Below are 21,112 nucleotides of genomic sequence, written 5' to 3'. Positions count from 1 at the left end.
AAAGACAAGGAATTCATCAAAAGAACGCTTTTTTAAACTATCTTTAAAAATAAATAAATAAATATGAATAATCAATTGCTTTGCTTTCATAAATAATTACAATTTTGATATAGTAACATCCACTAATAAAGATATAAATGAGCTGCTAAATACAGAAAATATTAGACATGATCTGATTATATGAACACAAATGTAGGCCACTGGCATACTTTTAATTTGATGATCACTGATGAATCTGCAAAACATAAAACAGATAATCAGATTCTCTAATCTTCATGGCCCAATAATTTAGGACTTTACAGAGCCAACTGACCTCCTTAAGGCTACAAACTACATAAAACAGAGAAAGTAGTCCAAGAATGAATCAGTAATAAGTATTAAAAGTTTCTATATGTATCTTTTCATGTTTAGCATATTATTCAATATTCTTTCCAAGTACAAAATGACAACAAATGGAAATTTAAAAATCAAATTTTATATTCAAATGTTACTTGTCACAGCATTGATTTCTCACTACTTTGCTATGTCAAATGAAAAAGGCCAAATTTAGCACATGAAATCACTTATTCAGTGTTTCAAAAGCTTTATTCAATCTCTATGAAAATTACACTGCAACACATGTCTACAGCCTTCTCCAAAATTTAAATGAGTAAGGATATTTGTGATGTGGTGGCTAGCCATGGAAGCCATCACATGCTTCTGTTAGCAGCAAGTGTCCCAGTTACTGGTTTCTGGCATTAGCTGAACTGTGGTTGTCTAAGAAAAGAATAAACATTATATTTAAAAGCTAGATCATCAGATGTAATGTCAAAAATGGAGATCAATTTCTCTAATTACTACAGAAACTTTTATTTTATCTCAGAAAGATTTGATAACTACCATCTACAATAGGTTATATTTTTCGAACTTGATTTCAGTGATGTCCCTTTTACATTCTACTGAGATCCAGGATTCAGGAATTTCTGGCTTTTAAAAATTATCACCCAGTTCTATTTGAGCAGTGTTCTCCAAATGGTGGATCAGGACCCATTAGTGGGTCATTAAATCAATTTAATGGGTCTCAAGCAACAGTTTTTCAAATGAAATAGTATCAAACAGAAAAGAAAATGAAGTATACATACATAATATGGACAAATCATGTTTAATGAGATTTCTAGTTCTTAAAATAAATGTATATGTATCACTGGGTCACAATGTAAAATATATTTTTATGGGTTGTAGTAGACTATATTTTTATGGGTAGTTGTGATCAAAAAATATTTCTACAGTTTGAAAACTACTATATAATGGCCCAGGAGTATCAAAACATACTGTATTATAATCAGCTACAGTTAAGTCAATTTTTAAATGAAAAACCTTATTAAAAACCTGAATTTCCTCAGTATAAATATTACTAGAAGTCTAATTAAATTAATCTTCTAATTATCCAGGTCTGAAAGTTCTCTGGTAACTAGGATATGACTGTTTCATAGGTCCTCAAAATGTCTTTTGTGTCTTCTATTTTCAATTTCACGAGTGAATTTACACGCCCATTGGCAATACCTTTTATCATAGCCCATGTGCCTCAAAGATGGGAAGGGGAGGAAATATTTAATTTGAAAATGCCCATCCTCCTAGGCACATATTATATGTACACCCAGAGAAGCAAAGAGCACCCTCATATCCTGCCCCTTTAAGAATGACAGGAATCAAAAATCAAGCAGAGGTCATGCTAAATTTATATTACTGAAATATTCACCATACCAACCTCTGAGCAGGTCATCTCCTATCTATAATCAGAAACTTGACTGCAAACCCTACTCACAGCAATGATATAAAATTTAAACTGCAAGCCATCAAAGAAAGTCATATTCCATTTTGGCACACTTACTTTGATTCAACAAATAATTATAGAGTATTTACCATGTATCAAACACAGGTCTAGCTGCTGGAAATACAGCAATAAACTTGCTCCAAAAATATCTCATCAGGCCTCTTAACGATCTACCTACTTCCATGACCCACAACTTTCTGTAATACATTTTTTATATGGATTTAAAAGGATATTCTTTTGTATCACAGAGAAACCAAAAACAGTTGATTCAAAGTAATTATGTTTTATAAAGTCACTGCAAACACAGAACTATCAAACACTGAATCACTGTTCCTAGGGCTAGGTTCCTGTCAGCCTCTGGTCACAAGATTTTCATCAACCAATCAATACAGGCCCTTGTTTTATGTGTGTTTCTGTTTAAAAACAGAGTATTTACTATATATTTTTGAGTCATTAATACTGAACTCACAGCCAACAGTATTATAACGCGTGCCTGAACTTAGCTTATTTAACACATGTATTTTTTTCCATAAGGTATATCGGAGCTTTCTTGCACTTAGGAACCTACACAGCACTTTAGCAGTAAGTTTGGGAGCCACTTTAAACAGCGAAATCACCAGAAAAAAAAAAAGCACTAAATAGACTGCAAAAAAGTAGTCTTTTCCTCAGAAGACAGAGAATCACTTTATTCAACCTCAACTGGGAACATATAGGTCAGGTGACTCTAAATTTTTGCCAATCTGTGTATACATGTCTCTGAATAACTGCAACACCACCAAGATTATTGATTTGAGGGTTACAAACATATTTTAGCAAGCAGGTGAATTTACAAATATGGAATCTGTGAATAATTAGAATCAATTCTAATTCATGACGGGAATTTTCTCTTTAAAAGTATTCTAGCTAATAAATGAATAAGATAAGACAATTAAATATTACGTTATGCAACTGCTAATAAATTAATGGACTAGGCAAGGATCATCAGTGATTGCTAACGTTACAAAAGGAAAGACAATCTTGATCATCCTGATGGAAGAAAAAAATTGAAACTGAATCTGATCAAACCTCAACATCTCACTACCAATTTAGAGAAAAGATAAGGGACAATGTTTTCATTCTTTAATTTAACATCAAGATACTCCATTTTTTAATCTGATATCCTCAAGGGCAGGGGTCATATTCTATTCAACTGTCTCCCCAGTATCTATTATAATACATAGCAGTCAATACTGGTTAAAATTTTCTTGAATAAATTAAGTGAATGAACAACCTCTTAGAAATTTAAGAACATTAATTTATATGGTCATCTCTTTTTCAAATAAAAGAGGAAAGAGAAAGGTACATGCAGCCAATTTAAAGCTCTAAGAGATACTACAAGAATTGGAATAACACCCCAAAAATCAAAAGTCATTTATACTGTAATTTCAACTGTTCAAAAGAAAGCTATGCATTAGAAGAAAAAAAAATTCACTAAATAAAGTCACAAAATGCACATTCTCTTTGTTAAACAATAAGAGTCCCTAAACTCCACTTAGAATCAGTTTACTTTTATTTTTAAATAAGTTTAACAAGTTTACATAGAAATAAAGTTAAAAGAGAAAAACTGAAGTGACTAGTAAAAATATGACAGAGAACAAGGTAGACAAACAACTTTATACTCATCAATAAATCTGTAGACATCTCTGCATAACGGCACACTTTAGAGCTAATATTCAGAATGAGAGTCCTGAATTAGCAAGATTTGAATATGTTTAGAAAACACTGAGAAAACAGTACTACCTTGTAAAGTTTGTCAAAAAAAAAAGAAACCTAAAATAAGAATACATAACGGTATAAAGAGTATGCTTCAAACTTCTAATTTATCTAACTAGTCACTCCCTACAATGCCAGATAAATGAGAAAGTGCACTCAGAAAAGCCAGTGGCTGGAACACACATGGTTCTCATAACAAAGTTTTATTCTTTCTTCTTAACTACAGTGCTAACTTTCTAATTTATAAAAATATGTAACTACAATAACAGCCTAGTGTAGGCAAAGGTCACAAGTTTAAAAAGTTCGTTCAAGAGTATTGATGTTTGGATATTTTAATTATAAAGCTAATATTGTCTACTCTCATCATAGAACAGACTTTGTAGTATAACTGATTGTACATTATAAACAATCAAGTTAACAACTACAAAATTCTAAACTGAAACAAGCAACAGGTGAGAAAAATAAGCTGTTAAGTACAACTCCTTCTCCAGAGATACAATTTCCTTCTACCCAGCCAGATGAAGAGAATCCTTCCCCAAATTAAGTGTGATAGCCTGAAGGCAGAGACAGAGAATTTATCCAAAGGTACCTTAAACCCCAGTATAAGCAACGGGGTTGAGAGCCTAGTTTTTCTTACAGAGATCAGGGCTACATTACTTGAGCAAGAAGAAAATAGTTCCACAGCAGAGTGAAGGTTGCATTCACTGAAAAATGAGGCTCCTCTGAATCGCTATCTATAAATGGCAGATCTACAGCAATAAAAATATATTTGGAATTATGTTATTGTCATGATAGTGCTGGTATGCAATCAAACTAACAAACCAAAGTAATTCAATATAGCCAATTTAAATTTAGGAACTGCTTATTACTGGAACTCTTCTATATCATAGTGGGAATGAAAATGGTACAGCCACTTTGGAAAACAGTTTGGCAGTTTCCTATAAAGTTAAACATACACTTGCCATATAACCCAACAATCCTAATTCTAGAAGCTAACCCAAGAGAAATGAAAACTTATGGTCACACACACCCAAAAAAAACCTGCACAGAAATGTTTGACAGTTTATTCATAATCGCCAAAAACTGGAAACAAGTGCTTCAACTGGTGAATGGACAAACATGCTATATACTGGAATACTGCTCAGCAGTTAAAAGAAACTACTGATACATGCTGCAGGATGGATGGATCTCAAATGCATTCTGCAAAGTGAAAGAAGCCAGGTTTCAAAGGTCATATAAGACATGATTCAATTTATATGATATTCTGGAAAAGGCAAAATTATAGAAAGAGAAAAAAGATCAGTGGCTTCTGGAATCTGAGAGTGGGAGGACGAGCTGACTACAAAGGGGCAGCATAAGGGAATTTGGGGGGAGGGTGATGAAACCGTTTTGTATTTTGATTATTGGGAGAGTGGATTTTAGACAGAAAAACTATTTATCCAATATAAAAAAAATCTTAACATCATAATTAACTGAAATGCTAAAAAAAAGGAATATTTCCTTTAGTAACCAAATTTTCGGGCTACCCATAAATACATTTAATTTCAACTTCTGCCATTTAAGAAAATCTTTCTATAAAGTATTTCTATTTTTATGCCTAAGTTAGATGTTTATTATTTTATTTAAATTGGGGCCAATTTATTTGTTTGAGATTTGTCTCATACAACTGTACAATGCAAACTAAATTGATTTAGGATGAGCTTGGTGCCTCAGGAGGCATTTAATCAAGGTTCTACCATGGTAAAATTTTCTCCCACAAAAAAGATGAAATAATTAATCCATTCATTCAACAAATAAGTGGTCATTAGAGACCTATTATGTGCCAAACACAGGAAATACAAATGGCAAACAAGACAACCACAGTCCCTAACATCACAGAGTTTAAGCAAGCAATAGTAGAAAGCATGATATGTACTACAATAGAATTACTGTGCTTTCAGAGCACATACCAAGTGCAATAACCTAATCATGTAAGTTCTAAGTCTTATTTTTAAGGCGGAGAAAAACGGTTACGTACGTCGTTCACATGCTCCCATTAGGATCTATAGAATGCCTGGTATCTTGGTGAACTTGAAAACAAAGCTTAAAAAACATGCAACACTAGTGCTCACCGGTGATATAGAATCTCTTATGTTCTCCTGGATAGAGTTGGAATTCATTCTACTAAGTGAAGTATCCCAAGAATGTAAAAATAAGCACCATATGTACTTATCAGCAAATTGCTTTCCCTGATCATCACCTAAGTGCACATTTGGGAATAGCACCAATTGGGTGTCAGGCAGATGTGGGGCAGGGAGGGGATCGGTGTATACCTACATGATGAGTGCAATGCACACTGTCTGGGGAATGGACACGCTTGAAGCTCTGACTCGGGAGGGTGGGGGCCATGGGCAATATATATAACCTAAACTTTTATACCTCCATAATATGCTGAAATAAAAAAAAAAAAAAAGAATCGAAAGAAAACAAAGAGACCACATACACACAACACTGTCCCTGCGAAAGCTGTACAATAATCACTCTCCTACAGCAAGGTCCTCTTTAGGGAAGTACAATATTAGAATATGCAGATTTATTTCTGTCACCTTTCCAGCAAGCAGGAAATTTTTCTGTTACAAAATACCATAATTATAAGTTTTTCTTTTTGAGGAATATTATTTTAAAGATGGGGGGAGGAAGAAAGCGAAGAAAAGAACCAAAGATTAAGGGAATAAGAACTGGAAGCAAAAAAATAAGCAAAAGTAGGTATACAGATTTTTGCAATGGGCCGGGCGCAGTGGCTCACGCCTGTAATCCTAGCACTCTGGGAGGCCGAGGCGGGCGGATCATTTGAGCTCAGGAGTTCGAGATCAGCCTGAGCAAGAGCGAGACCCCGTCTCTACTAAAAAAATAGAAAGAAATTAGCTGGACAACTAAAAATATATATATATATTTAAAAAAATAGCCAGGCATGGTGGCACATGCCTGTAGTCCCAACTACTCAGGAGGCTGAGGCAGCAGGATTGCTTGAGCCCAGGAGTCTGAGGTTGCTGTGAGCTAGGCTGATGCCACAGTACTCTAGTCCAGGCAACAGAGTGAGACTCTGTCTCAAAAAAAAAAAAAAAAGATTTTTGCAATGAAGCCTTAAAAACAAATTAAGGAAGTTTAAGGAAACTAGAACAGAGGCATTACAACCACACCCTTGCTTCTTTCTATTATTAAAAAAAGGAAGCCAAGATAAGTAAAAAGAGGGCTACCTACAGGTGCTTTGGCATGAAGTTATCATGTGCAAAGGTAAAATTATATAACCCCAAGGCTAAAAAGAGCGTTTGATGAATACTCAGCTATGCCAAAGTTACCTGAAACATTTTCCATCTCAAGCATCCTAATTATACAATGCTTCTGGGACCACAGGGGGACCCGCAGGACCAGGGTTAATAACTTAGTGTCAAAAACCAGAAAAGCTTTCAAGAACTTGAAAAGAAACTAACACTGATTAAAATAAAATGCTTCTTGGTAGGTTATGTATTTACAAGTAAAGAAAGCAAAAGAAATTTACTAGCATCTTACTGAAACCCCATCTCAGAGAAGATAATAAGTAGTTTCTATTAAGCGGTAGATGCAAATTAATACAGGTCCACAGTTCCTTTTCTAAAGTTCTTGCAATCAAACATGTCTTGGAATTCAGAATGTCTGGGGATTTTTGATGCGTGACAGTGTATACACCACATAACTTGTAACACCACTGAGAAGGTTGGAATGGCACAGAGAAGTCTGGGGCAGCACACTGTAATCAAACATTTGCTACAGTATTTCTGCAGTGAAACCTATCAATACATGAAATAAAGACAATAGTTCAGAACAGATTTTGTGAAAAAATCAATTTGTGTCAAACATACAAAAAAAGTTTTGGTTTTCAGAAAATTTTGGATGTTAGAACTGTTGATAAGAAACTGTAGTCCCACAGAACAGTAACCATAATCTCTTTTCATGAACTGAATGTTATTGTGGTATTTTGGTGAACCTAGAATAATTCTAAAAGTCTCCTGTTGGTTCACACATAACATGTCCTCTAAACCCTATCCAGTGTTAAATTTCTCTATCATGGATTCTCTTATCAGGGCAGTTTTCAGAAATCTAACCTTTGCAATTTATAGAACTGCCAAATCCAATTTTGCCACCATGCAGAAGAATGTTCACTGAATTGAATTGAACATATTGAACTCATCCTAAAATGGCTTGCTCCCATTTTTTCACAGGAAAAATGCTGTAACTGTTAATGGTGTTCCTGACTCAGAAAGAAACATCAAATGAGTATCAAAAACGACCCAATTTGTCATAAATATCAAGATACAATAACCCTATAAAACCCTATTACCATAGTGCATTTATGTGTAGACATTTACTGACTATACACAACACACATACTGACTATAAACTAAATACACTATGACTAAAGTAAAATATTTCCACTGAGGGCAAAACCAGAGACAGTTCCTTGTCACAATGGTATAAAAGAGAGTAAAGCAGAAGTTAGACTAGGTAACCATTAAGGCCCCTTCTATCCTGATGTTGCATGAAAAATACAACTCAATGATATTGTAAATATGATAAATATAACCTAAAATGAACAACTTTTGATTAGCAACACTTCTTGCCTTGTTATAATTTATACTAACTTCAAAGATATCACTTAGGTCTCCTAAGATTTCCAGGAACATCTGAATTGATGCCTTAAGTTATTCTTGACAAACTTCCTTTTAACAAACTTTCCAAGCTTTAGGAATCCTCTCACTTTGGGACTACACCTATCAAAAATTGTTAATGAGCAATGAATATAGTGGCCTCACTAAGGATACTAAGTATAGTCAACCCTCCATATCTGTGGTTTCCACACCCATGGATTCAACCAACCATGGATCAAAAATATTTAGGCGGGGGGAAACCATCCACACTGAACACGTACAGGTGCTTCTTTTTTCTTGTTACTATTCCCTAAACAATACAGCATAACAACTACTTACATAGCACTTATTGTACTAGGTATTATAAGTAATCTGAAAATGATCTAAAGTATATGGGAGGACGTGCATAGATTATATGCAAATAATATGCCATTTTATATCAGGGACTTCAACACCTGTGGATTTTTGGTATCCATGAGGAGTCCTGGAACCAGTACTGAGTAATAACTGTATGACACTGTGAAAAAAAAGTCTCTTATTTAACCTGATCCTCTTACTAATATTTTCTATGCATTTCTTCAGTCACCCTCACACTTCCATCCTTAATTTTAAAAAACACTTTAAAATAAAAGGATGTCTTTTTTTAAAAAAGAGATATGTGTAAAGGGAAGGAGAAATCAGTCATTTTCAACCCTGCAGCACACTGGAATAGCCTGTAGAAATCATAAAATATATCAATCCCCTAGCCCTATCACTAAATTCAAATATAAATTAGCATGGGTAGGATCAGAACATCTTTTTTTTTTTTTAAGCTCCAAAAAAATGTTAATGTGAAGTTGGGCTGAGAACCACTGGTATAAGCCGCTTCCTCCACAAACTTCTCTCTTCTATTAGTAAGTGTTAGCATTCCCAATCCTATAGCAAGGACTCCAAGGGCTATCTTTAAAATTGTCCATTTTTCTTCTCTCATTTACTCTGTTACAAGAAAAAAAATTACTAATTTTCAACTGGAAGTTCTTAAACAAGTCCATTACTATAGTAAAATTCATTTTTAGCTTATTTGATATTCTCATTCCCAAATGCTCAGGATTTCTTTTTCAGTCCTCAAAAAACAACCTTCATTAGTAGGATATTAAACTGCAAAGCATACAATAATACACAAACATACAACACACATTCCAGTTATCAACTCTCAATAATCAAAAAATACTCAAAAGAATGATTTTAAAAACCTAATTACATTTTGATACTTTATTAACTACAAACAGAATCTCACTGACATACCTCACATACATACCTCATTAACTACAAATAGAATCTCAATTATACAAAGATATATTAGCCATAATATATCCTGATATTCAAATGACAGAAAAAGAACTCAGTAAGTGCCATTTTTTTAATGAAAACTGGTAATAACAAGACTCCACATCTTCAAGATTTACATTTTTAGGGTAAGGGGAATCATATTATCAGATTCCCTAAAATAAATGTAGAAAATAAAATAACGTTTTATAAAAAATCCATCCACAAAAAAAAAAAAATACCAGTTTTTAAAATGTTGCCTACTACTGATACCTACTAGTTTCAACTTCAAAACAATACAAGGTTATTTTTTTCCCGAAATTAAGATTTTGTTGCAGAAGTCTTGTAGCCATATATTTGCACACCTTAAGACTAGTGGAATACCATGAATTTTATCTCTTCTCTCCCTATTACATTACCTAATATATTTGCCCACCACTTGAAAGTATTCATTGTACAACATAAAATATAAGTATTTCACAGAAATAGAAAAATAAATATGACACAGTCTGGGTGTAAGGGAAAAAAAAACATTTTCACTTCCTTTTTTACTAAAGGAAATTCTGAATATAATTTTAACACCAATATACCACATTCTAATACACTGCCTAGTATACTATCTGAAGTCAAAACCAAACAAGTTAAAAAAAAATAGATAACACAATAACTTAAAAATATTCATAAGTCCACTACTTTTACAAAGTACACTTGTACCAATTTCAACTTAAAACTTTATAACAAATAATTTTTAATAAATACATTTCAAAATAAAGAAAATTGCAAAGCATCAATGCATTCAAGGCACAGTTTATTCAAGGTAATATACAATGAAAGCAAAGTATATGTTAAAATTTAAGCTGGTGAAAAACACCAAGATTCTATTTTCTTTCCTTAAAAAAAAGTTACTATTTTTTCTGATAGTAAATATAATGCATAGTTGTAGCTGAAAATCCAAATATAGAGAAATATAAAGTATAAAAAGAAAAATCATCCTAAATTTCACCATTTGTAAATAACTATCATTAACATATTCTTCCAAAAGATGGATGGATTTATTCTATTTATAACCATTCACACATGTATTTGTGTATCTATGTATAAGCACATATATATTCCTTTCCTTTATATATACTGAAGGTAGAGAAATGTTTAAGATAATTTGCTTGAAAATAAAAATGATAAGCTGCTCCAAACACTCATTCTGCTTGTCTATTTTCATTTAAGCAGGCCAGGTTTGGGATTATTCTGTGTGTGTATGTTATTGATTGCTTAAGGGCAGATGAAAAAAATTGTCTGCTTGTTTTATTTAAAACAAAAAACAAAACAAAAAAACACCTCTGGCTAAATTTTTCCAAGGCCTGAGAACACAGATATCTGTATTAAAAGTGACTGGCTCAATGATTTACAGTAGTAGCCCATGGTCCTGAGAAAAACTTCAAAGTAGACAAGATTACTTTTATGGCCTCCCACTTCTTGGTCAGGAAGAGCACTACACTAGTAATTAGGACATGAAAGTTCTACTGATCATGTGTGTGACTTGAGCATTTCATTCACTCAACAACCTTCTTATGATTCATTTCAATTCTAAAATCCTGTAATTCACCCTGTCTTCCCATTCCCCCACCATCTTCTTTGCTGCTCTCACAATAAGTAAAAATCATCCCCTCCTTCTATTTCACTGGGATTCCATCATTCAAAATAAACCTTTCTTCTGACCAACAAAGTCCATTTCTTTAATGTACTTATTCACCCTTAGGTGGGAAGAACAAAGTAATCTGATGAGATCAAAGATGTGGGCAGTATCTTGGTGAAGAGGGAGGGCAGCAACTCAAAAAAAAAAAATTAAGCAAGTTTACAGGAACAAAATTTTAATTTAAAATTAAAATAGCTTTATGAGCTCCACAGGAAAAAAATTATAATCTTTCAACTTAGATCATCTATTTTATTGACTCAAAATTAGTAAATTTAAAAAGAAAGCAGTGTTTTTAGCTCCTGATATGAAGACCTGAGCATATTTAAGACAGCAACATGGAGGCAGCTTTCTAGTATTTCGTCCATTACATTTGTGCAACACTTTAAAGTTCAAAGTGCATTCATATGCATTATTTATTTTCATTCTCAAAACAAGTACATAGAGTGGTCACTATTGATTCTCTAACATCCATTTCCCCCATAATCTCCCGTCCCACAATTTTTTTAAAAATATCCTCTTTCTACCATGTAACTCTGTAAAATGTGACACCATCACCAATTACAGGAGGTATCTCCTGATTCAGAAGAGACCGATAATGATAAACTTATTCCTTGTCGTAACAGGTTACTAAGTATGTGTGACTTAACTCTAGTCAATAAAATATGAAGAGAAAAGCATACTAGTAGGCTTGTGCAAAAGACTTCCTTTGCTTTTGCACAAAAAAAAAAAAAACCTAAAAAAAAAAAGGCAGAGAGAGAGATACATAGGAAGAAAATGTTCCACTCCTTCCTCTGGCGTATGCACTTCTAGATATGATCTTCCTACCAGCCTTAGGATGAATCCAACACATATAGGATGCAAAGCCAAAGAAGAATAGGCAAACCAGAGTTCTGAAGTACTAGCTTGGGGCCACCCACATTACTCCCATACTTCAATGTTTCATTTCAGTTATCTACTGCATTTCAGCTACTGTAATGGGGTTGACACCGAGATAAACATACCTCATAAACCTCTCCTTTCCCAACCTGAACCTCCTGCTCCTTCAGCCAGAAGTTCTCCTTTCCATTCGGGCTGAGCTAGGCAAGACAGGAGGGTCACTATTACAAGCTGTTAGACCAGCATGCTTTGCACCAAGCTCAAGTTCTCCTGGTACACATTCATGGTGTTAATTTCCTCTTCCAAAGAATAAACTCTACCAACTCAACCCAGCAGTCCCTACTCAGGTTGAGGAGATGTTAGAAGTATAAGAAGGCTCCTCCTCAACCCCGATGCTATATAAAAGCTGAAAAGTAGCATATGAAATCAGATCAGGGACTGTACTGGAAAATATATGATAACAATAGACTAAATAATCAAACAATTCACTCTAACGAATGAATCTCTCATAGGTTCAGAAATATCAGAATCCTTTTTCTTTTTTTAAGAGGATGTTATAATATTAAATAAATCTCTAAGAGGTAGTGTAAACTAGGAAAGATGATATTTTATAAGCAGACAGACACCCTCTTCAACATATTAACCAACAGTTCTTAAGTTAGCTTAAAAACAAAATTGTTTTTAAAAAATCTGTGAACCCTAAATATTTTATTGTAACTAAAACATAAAAATGTGCATTCATAAAACAATTTTATAATATAGGGCCAACGCATTTTCTTCAAGTAAGAGTCTACTGATGGATGGTCTATTAGGTTAAATATGAAATGTCCGATTTCCTTAAGTACTAAGTTTGACAGTTGATATCTCTGACAATTCACTTAGACATTTCTTTTTTAATTTTTATTGTGAAGGTACATCCTCATTCTTTCAAATGCACATTTTGGCTTGTGATTATCTTTCACATTTTTTTAGAGCAATTTTTGTGAAACCATGGATAAGTCAAAAATTTGTGTTATTTTCCAATATGAGTTCCGTCATGGAACCAATGCAGTGCAGACAACTTGAAATATCAACGACATGTTTGGGAGGGATGTGGCTAATGAATGCACAGAACATCCATGCTTTGAGAAGTTCTGTTCTGGTGATTTTAATTTTGAAAATGAGCCACATGGGCAACCTGAGACCAAGATGGATCATGATGAGCTGAGTGGAAGTGAATCCATCTCAAGCTATGGGTGAATTAGTAGCAAGGTCTGATGTTACTATTCCAACAATATTGGACCATTTGAAACAAAGCAGCAAGGTAAAGAAGTTGGATAGATAAGTATCGCATGAATCAAATGAGCATTAGAAGAGAAATCATTTCCAAGCTCACTTTTCTTTGCTGTCATGACATAAAGGCAAACCATTTCTACACTGTATTGTCATGTGTGATGAAAAATGGATTCTTTTTGACAATTGCAAGCATCTGGCACAATGGCTGGATAAAGATTAAGTGCTGAAACACAGTCCAAAACCGAATATTCATCAAAAAAAAGCTAATGGTGTCTGTTTGGTGGTCCAGCACTGGTATTACACACCACAGCTTCATGAAATCTGGTCCATCAATTACAGCAATGTCTACTGCAACCAATTAGACGAAATGAAGTTGGTTGTGATTAAGCAGCTGACACTGGTCAATAGAGACAGGCCAATCCTCTTGCAAGACAACGCTCAACCATGTGTCGCACAAACGACACTGCTCAAACTACAAAGGCTGGACTTGGAAACTCTCTGGCATCCACCATATTCACTAGACTTTGCACCAACTGACTACCACTTCTTCCAGGCTATGGACCACTTTTTGCAAGGAAAAATATTCAATTCTCAACAAGCTGTAGAAAACACCTTCTGTGATTTCATGGCCACTCATTCTCCAGGCTTCTTCGCTGTTGGCATAAGCAAGCTACCATTAAGATGGCAAAACTATGTTGATAGTTTAGGTGCACACTTTGATTAATTGTACTGCTTCTTGTTTGAGATACCATAAACTACACTTTTGATTCAAAATTGGACATTTCATATTTAATGACCTAATATTTTATTTTTCTTGCAAAAACCACACCCATTGTACACACCTGATTTCCAGTTTCTGTTTCTTAAATATGGAAAGACATTTAACAAACACTGGAAAAGCAATTTTACTGCAGAATCTTTATAGATTATTAGGGGTTTTTTTTTTCCTAATCATTTAAAATTATTTCACCCTCACCTATTTCAACTGTAATCGATTTTGGCTACTGACCTATTTTCAAAGCAGCCAACTGGTTCTCATACAAACACCTTTTTGCCTTCAGACTTCACTGAATAATGTTTCATTAAACTATGTAATTACAATGTCAAGTCCAACTGCCATTAACAGTTTGTTAGGTACAAACACAAACAATTTTCAGTAAGTCTATATAATAACTGGTGGGAATAAAAAGTTCAAGAGTAAACTAGAGAGTAGTCTACTGCCACTCAATTTAACATGGGCATCAGTCAGTAAATTCTACAGAGAGAGTGAAGACCATCATTTATTCTCATGAATGGTTAAGGAGAGGTCAGTTAAGAGAGAGTCTCCTGTAAAAGGGTGTTCCCAAGAGTCTTTGCTTATCTGCCCACCAATCAATCCCCCAACAATTCATATATGTAAGCAACTTCTGAAATAAGGGAAAGAAGATTCACACAGTATCTACTATGTGCTAGGCAATCACATAGTGCTTGCCACTTCATATAAATTTTCTCAATTTTGATGAAAAATATAATGGCAGAGTAACTCCCTTCTTTTCCTTTTTTTTTTCCAAATGTAGTTATCAGTTAAAGAAAGCAGTTCCAAGTAACATAAAGTCATCTAACCAAATGAAGCAAACTTGAGTACAGCTTAAATCTGACATTACTACACTAGAGGAAAAAAAGCATTAAATATTTGCTTTTAAGAAAAATATGAGATTTTACCTAATTCCATTAAAAGCTATGAAAAATGTGGACATGATTTAGCCATAACTTTCATTAAATTAAATTATAACTATGTAATATAGCATTAGAAAAGAAAATGACCCCCAAAGTATGTCTTATTTCCCAAATATATAAACATTTCAAGTTCATTATTAAAGAATTCTTTCTTATAACTAAGACGGTAGGTAGGAAGTGGCAGGAGAAAACATAACCAATCACTTATTATGACCTAAGAACAAATCAGTATGCACTTTCCGTAGGAAAGTAGATAGAAGGGAACCCCAAATATTTACAGTTTCTAAATCTCAGCTTTGATAAGGGAGCTAGAAAAAAACATGTCTAACAGCAAATTCCACTGTGTTTCCAAAAGTTATCTATCCCCACATGTATATCTCTCATTCTATATTTTCTGAGTACTTCAGAAGTCACTTCACATTAATGGATAAAACACACTTGATTTCTACACATTAAGAATATAGAATCCCTACAATTAGAGAAAGACAGATACCTCAAAACTGTCACTTCCAAAGAAATTACATCTTGAAGAACCAACACTCAGACACATACCAATATCAGTTAATCCCACTAAATGCTAACTGCTTAAGAAAAGACAAAAAGGAAGAAGATGGAAACAGACCATTGGTGGTATAAGACTTTGAAGTCAGAAAAAAATCTAATTCAAATATGCATTCTGCTACTTCCAAGATTTATCTTTCACAGGTTATTGCTTTCTGGTCTCAAAATGGAAATTACACCATCTAACTCATAGAGTAAGTAGTCTTAACAGTACCATTTATGGCGTCCATACCAAGTAGGCACTTAATAAATTATAACAGGTATTGTTATTGGGAGGTTCAAGGTAACAAAAATTTACTTACAATGTAAGTCCTTTTTCAATGCTAAGAGGGAAATAATTAGTTTTTTTAAAAAAAAAAAATCAAACAACCTCAATCTTCCCTTTAACATGATTCTACATGCATTTAAAAACTGGTGTGAGGGTGATATTTTTCTAAGTACTCCAAATAATGATTAAGTTTGAGGTTAGATTATTTTAGGATCATCTAATATTTAAAATGACTGCAAACCTCACACATATTTGTCTGGAACTGTGGAAGTTTCACATTTTATCATTTCACTGTTATAGTCAGTTCTCTACATGTACAAATTCTTTACATTTCACCTTATCCATAGCAAATCTCACCTACTAACAATAATATAAACTATCCAATGACCTATATTTTATTTTGTTATTTAATATTTCAGCATTCCCTCTATTTAGTGTGATATAATACATCCTTTTGGGAAGACCTTTAAAACTGAACAACCACTTATCCCATTCTGAAAAAAATCTAAACCAATAAACTATACCAGAATAAATCTATTCTCAGTATGGAACGATTACAGGATGGACCAGAGGGGACACACAGAAGTAAGTGGAGAGCTTCCAATTTCTTCCTGAGTTACATTTTTACAGTCTGGATTTATTTTATGTATAACCAATGACCAGATTACCAGACATACGCATATTCAAATACAAGTAAAGAAATATAACAAAGCCATGTATAAACTGGTTTGGATTATATACTTTTCTGCTTTCCACTGGTAGCACAAATGATAGCAAACTATTTTGTTATAATCTATTTCCTTAATCCTTATTTGCCTACCTATTATCAGCATAGAATCTATATAAACTTGGACCTTCACATCTCAAACTGACTCATTGTTAAATACTACACATTCTGGACTTCATGGCCTGATCTCCACCTACTTTCATAGCTTCCTCTCCCACAAAGACCTCCTGGCACAGCAGCCTTATGTCCAGGTCAACATGCCCTGTAACACCAAACCACATGCCTGTGCTCAGGCTGTTCCCTTTACCTAGAAAACTATCACCCCCCATCCTCTAATTTGCCTATTAAAATATTTTAAGACCCAGATGGAGTGTTACCAGCTCTACACTCATTCATAATTCTCCAGTCAAAAATTAATATCTTTCACAAACACACCCCAAGCTTCCATGCACCTCTAATAAAACCCACAGGAATCTTGTACCGAATTATTTTTGTGCATGTCTGCTTCTCCCTTGAAGGCAAATACTGGGTCTCATTCATCTTCATATTCTACTCACTGTTCCATTCTCATCACATAGTAAAGGTCCAGGTTGAATTAAACTATCCTTTGATTCTAATTCCAGTCCTTTATTTTGAAGGCAGGAATAAATGCCTTTCAAGTATTGAAGATTTTGTTAATATATTGTTAACACTTGCAAATCTAAAAATGAAAATGTCAGTAATTACATATTGCATTAATTTTAAGCTGATGACTGGCAGAGAGGTGAGTAAAATAAATCCTCAGTAAAGATAATCATTTCTCAAGATTGCCCCAAAAAACTCTCATAAATGTCAACATTAAAATTAACCTTTCTGTCCCCCATTCTAATAAGAACTACTTCTACTTGATGCATATCCAGAAATGCAATCTAACTTAAAGCAAAAATGTCTACACATTCTGCTAAGAATCTATGCCAAAGCCATATAATGTACTTGATAACATCTTTCTTCCAATGCCTATAATTTTCATCTTTTGTACAACTTATATAAAGGCTAATGTATACAAAATACGAAGATAATTTATCTACACTCAGGGTATAGCTACAGCAAAGTTTGGAAATAATTATAAAACGCACTAAGCACATCTCAGAAAAAAGAAAAGGAAAACAAAGAAAGAAAAAAATAATGCCACAAACCAGATCTGATTTTTTGGTGGAAAATGGTTTCCTAAATTGGTGTCACACCTTTGTAATTCTAAAATATTATTTAATTTTTGTAATATTTTTCTCCAAATTTATTTGTGGGGAAAGCCAATATTCTTCAAAGAAACATACAGAACTTCAAAAAGTAGATATTTTTAATTTTAAAATCTAGCCCATCTTAGATATAGTTCAACATTTCTTACGATCTGTGGTCAAACGTCATTCGTATCAGAAGCAATTGCAAAAGTAAAAGAAATAATGACTTATTTTGTTAATTCTAATTTAAAGCAGTGTTCTAACAGAAGGTGTAAAAGGGGCCACTGACTGACCAGCCTGAGAGTACTCAACACAACAGAGTTAAAACTAATTCACAGTGTAGCAACAGTAGCTTTCTCCCACACAGACTCTCTCTCCCACCTGAACTTTTCCTCCTTGTCTGAAACATGAGGTGGGAGAAACTGGAATGATCATGCCACAAGCCTATCTAACCCCAGGAGCACACACATCTCCATCACCATCCTGCTGAAAAGAAATGTGGGGGCTGCGGACCAAGAGAACCGACACTTGTGTGTGTCACTTCCCCTGCATGTGGGATAAACAAACCAGCACCGTAACAGTAACCCTCAGAGTAATTCTGTTACCTTTACCGAATGATTTGGTCAAGTTTTGAGCTAAGTCAAAGCTCTATCAAATATAATAAGTAAATCCCTGTGCGCCCCCCCCCATTAAAACAAACAATCCAACGGGAAGTTTATCCCTGAACTGAACGCTGGCCCCAGTCACCTCCTTCCAGCAGATCCATGCCTCCTTCCTGCCCAAAGCCCCTACTCCAAAGGTACTTGTCTAGACACAACCACGGAGCGCAGTGGGCTGCACTCTCCACCTAAATCCCTCCTACAGCAGCCCCCGCCTTTGCCCAGCTCGCCCACCTCCTTCCCGTTCCCATTCGCGCCGCGCCACTCGGGCAACTTTTGCACCCCGCCCGGCCCGCCGCCCGCGGCCCCCCCGGCCCCCCAGCCCTCCGCGCCCTCTACCTCCCGCCCGCGGCCCCCTCCGGCCCGCGCCTGCGAGCCGCCCGCCCGGGTCCTCGCCCACCTTTGCTCGGAGCCCGCCGCCCGCGGCGCCGCCCCGCCGCCCCGCACCGCGCCGCGCCCAGCCCGGGACCCCAGCCCACCCCGCCCCACCCGGAGGGAGGGAGCCGCGCCCGCTCAGGCTGCCGCCAGGCCGGGACGGCCGGCCGGCCGAGCACAGACGCGCAGGGGGCTTTACCTCCGAGGCGCGGTCGCGAACGGCGGGGTCGCTCTGGGCGCGGGCGGCGCCCCCAGGTCCGTCAGTCAGAGGCGACGGGGGCAGCGGCGGCGGCACATCACACGCGCCGGCGGCCCGAGGAGGAAAGCGAGGCACGCAAGGAGGGAGTGAGCGAGGTAGGGGGAAAGGGATGAGCGACGGAGGTAACACAGCTCTGCTCGGACTCCGTCCCCGCACTCCTGCCGGTGCCTCCTACCGCCGCCGCTGGCCGCAGAGTCGCCGCCCGAGCCGCTGCTGTCGCCACCGATGCAGCCGGGAATGAATGCACAGCGATGCCTCACTTATCCGGAGGTCAAACATCCTTCTGCCTCGGGCATCCGGATCGACGCCGGACCCGGAAGTGAACACACGGAAAAAAAATAGAAAAGGAAAGCGTCTCTCTAGTGGCGGCGGCCCCCCAGCCGCCCGCATCAGCGAAAAGAGCCGAGTGGAGCCGAAGATTACACCGACCTGCTCGGATTGGTCGGATCTCCGACCGGAAGAGAGGCAGCTCGCTCATTGGCTGGCAAAGCCTATAAAAGTCAAACCACGCCCCCTCCCCACCTTCCTCTGAGCAGTGCGTGAGGGAGAGCGAGCAGGTTTTGTGGATACGAGTGTTTCTCTAGAGGAGGCCGTGGAAGAAGAGGCTTAACAAGGTCTACGGAGAGAACTGGAGGGAAATGCTCCCGTGGGTTAGGAGAGCTACTAAGAATGGAACGAGCAAAGAGCGTTAAGAGTGCCATTGTACCAAGTCAGGGTGCTGAGGCTTTCCCTGGTGCGCCCAGCGCTGCCCTCAGGTTCCAAAAGCTCTTAGGGCCTGGCCTAAAGGGATGACATCACTGGGTTGACATTTTTCCCTCACTGCCTTCTAACTCCAGTGTTATATCAGGGAGTCAACTGCTTAGAAATATGAATTGTGGCTTATATTTGCATCTCATTTGCTGTCCATGAAGAACTTCGTTTGTGAGCTCAAGTAATCCTCTAAACTATATAGTGTGGTAGATATTATCTCAGTTTTTCAAATGAAATTCCTGAAGTTCCAAGAAGCTGAACATCACTCACGGGCATGAAGTTGTAGAACACAAACTGGAATTGATGTTTTCTGGCTCCACTTTCCAGTACACTCTGCCCAGATAGAAAGGGCAGAAGATTACATTTGTTCCTCTCTTCCTCTTACAATTGGTTAACTAGGATAGAGATAAGTCATTTTGGAAGACCTCTCTGGAGCTTGATCTATCATGAAGGCAATGTAGAGGACTCTGAAACTATAATTTTTTAATTGTTATTTTTAATATCACTTATGCCTAAAGTCCTTTCAAAACTTGGGCATTAAGGTGTTCATGAAGAAAAATCACAGCTTGGTGCTATGTTTAAAAATGTTCATTTTATCAAACAGTTTTGTATTCTTGATATACTTCTTGTATCAAGAAACTTGTATATCTCTATCTCTACCTCTTTCTGTCTCTCACTCAAAACTTAAAGAAAAGACTACAGTGAAACAAATGTACTTTATAATAATTGAGGATTTACTTCATTTTCCTCCCTACCTTGCCAGACTAATGGTAGGGTTAATGTGTTACCTTCAGATGAGTGGAAAGATGCTGTTATTGTTTTGTAATACAACAGTGCCTTCTCTCCCTCTCTTTTCATGCTCTTCCCCAAACTGAAAGTTGAGATGAATGGCATCACCAACCAGTCTTAGAAGAACAATGATAAGAGCACTCCTTTGAGCTTGCCACACCATCATTCTAGAAGAGACTCAAAAGCAGCTAAGATTTATGCGTGCTTAGACTTGTGAACATCTTGCCTAGTCAGATGACATAATCTCAAAATTTCTGATCTATCCCGAGACCCAGTCAATACTAGACAAGAAACAAAGTTAACCCTATCTCACTAAATGGAAGAGAAATATCTGCAACACAGGAAACTCTAAATATTGTCCTCAACTCCCAACAAACATTTTATACTTTCTGCCTCAAAAAAAACTCAGTTTA

The 21,112-nt window shown here is 36.3% G+C and overlaps 1 protein-coding gene across 8 annotated transcripts in view; it reads right to left on the bottom strand.

The window, feature by feature from the left end:
- CSNK1G3 (casein kinase 1 gamma 3) overlaps positions 1–19,568 on the bottom strand; it is a 99,041-nt gene extending 79,473 nt beyond the window's left edge. For 7 of the 8 annotated variants that reach the window (XM_045566285.1, XM_045566288.1, XM_045566290.1 and 4 more), the window contains exon 1: positions 19,101–19,545. The gene's annotated coding sequence lies outside the window, so the exon portion shown is untranslated. Of the gene's footprint in view, positions 1–19,100 lie in introns of all 8 variants that reach the window. The other variant, XM_045566282.1, reaches the window with a different exon arrangement.
- Between the last annotated feature and the right edge of the window lie 1,544 nt (positions 19,569–21,112).

Source organism: Lemur catta, chromosome 12 (genome assembly GCF_020740605.2).
Source record: "Lemur catta isolate mLemCat1 chromosome 12, mLemCat1.pri, whole genome shotgun sequence".
NCBI lineage: Eukaryota > Metazoa > Chordata > Mammalia > Primates > Lemuridae > Lemur > Lemur catta.
Note: the sequence above shows the minus strand (reverse complement) of the source record. Positions and strands in the feature narration are given on the sequence as shown.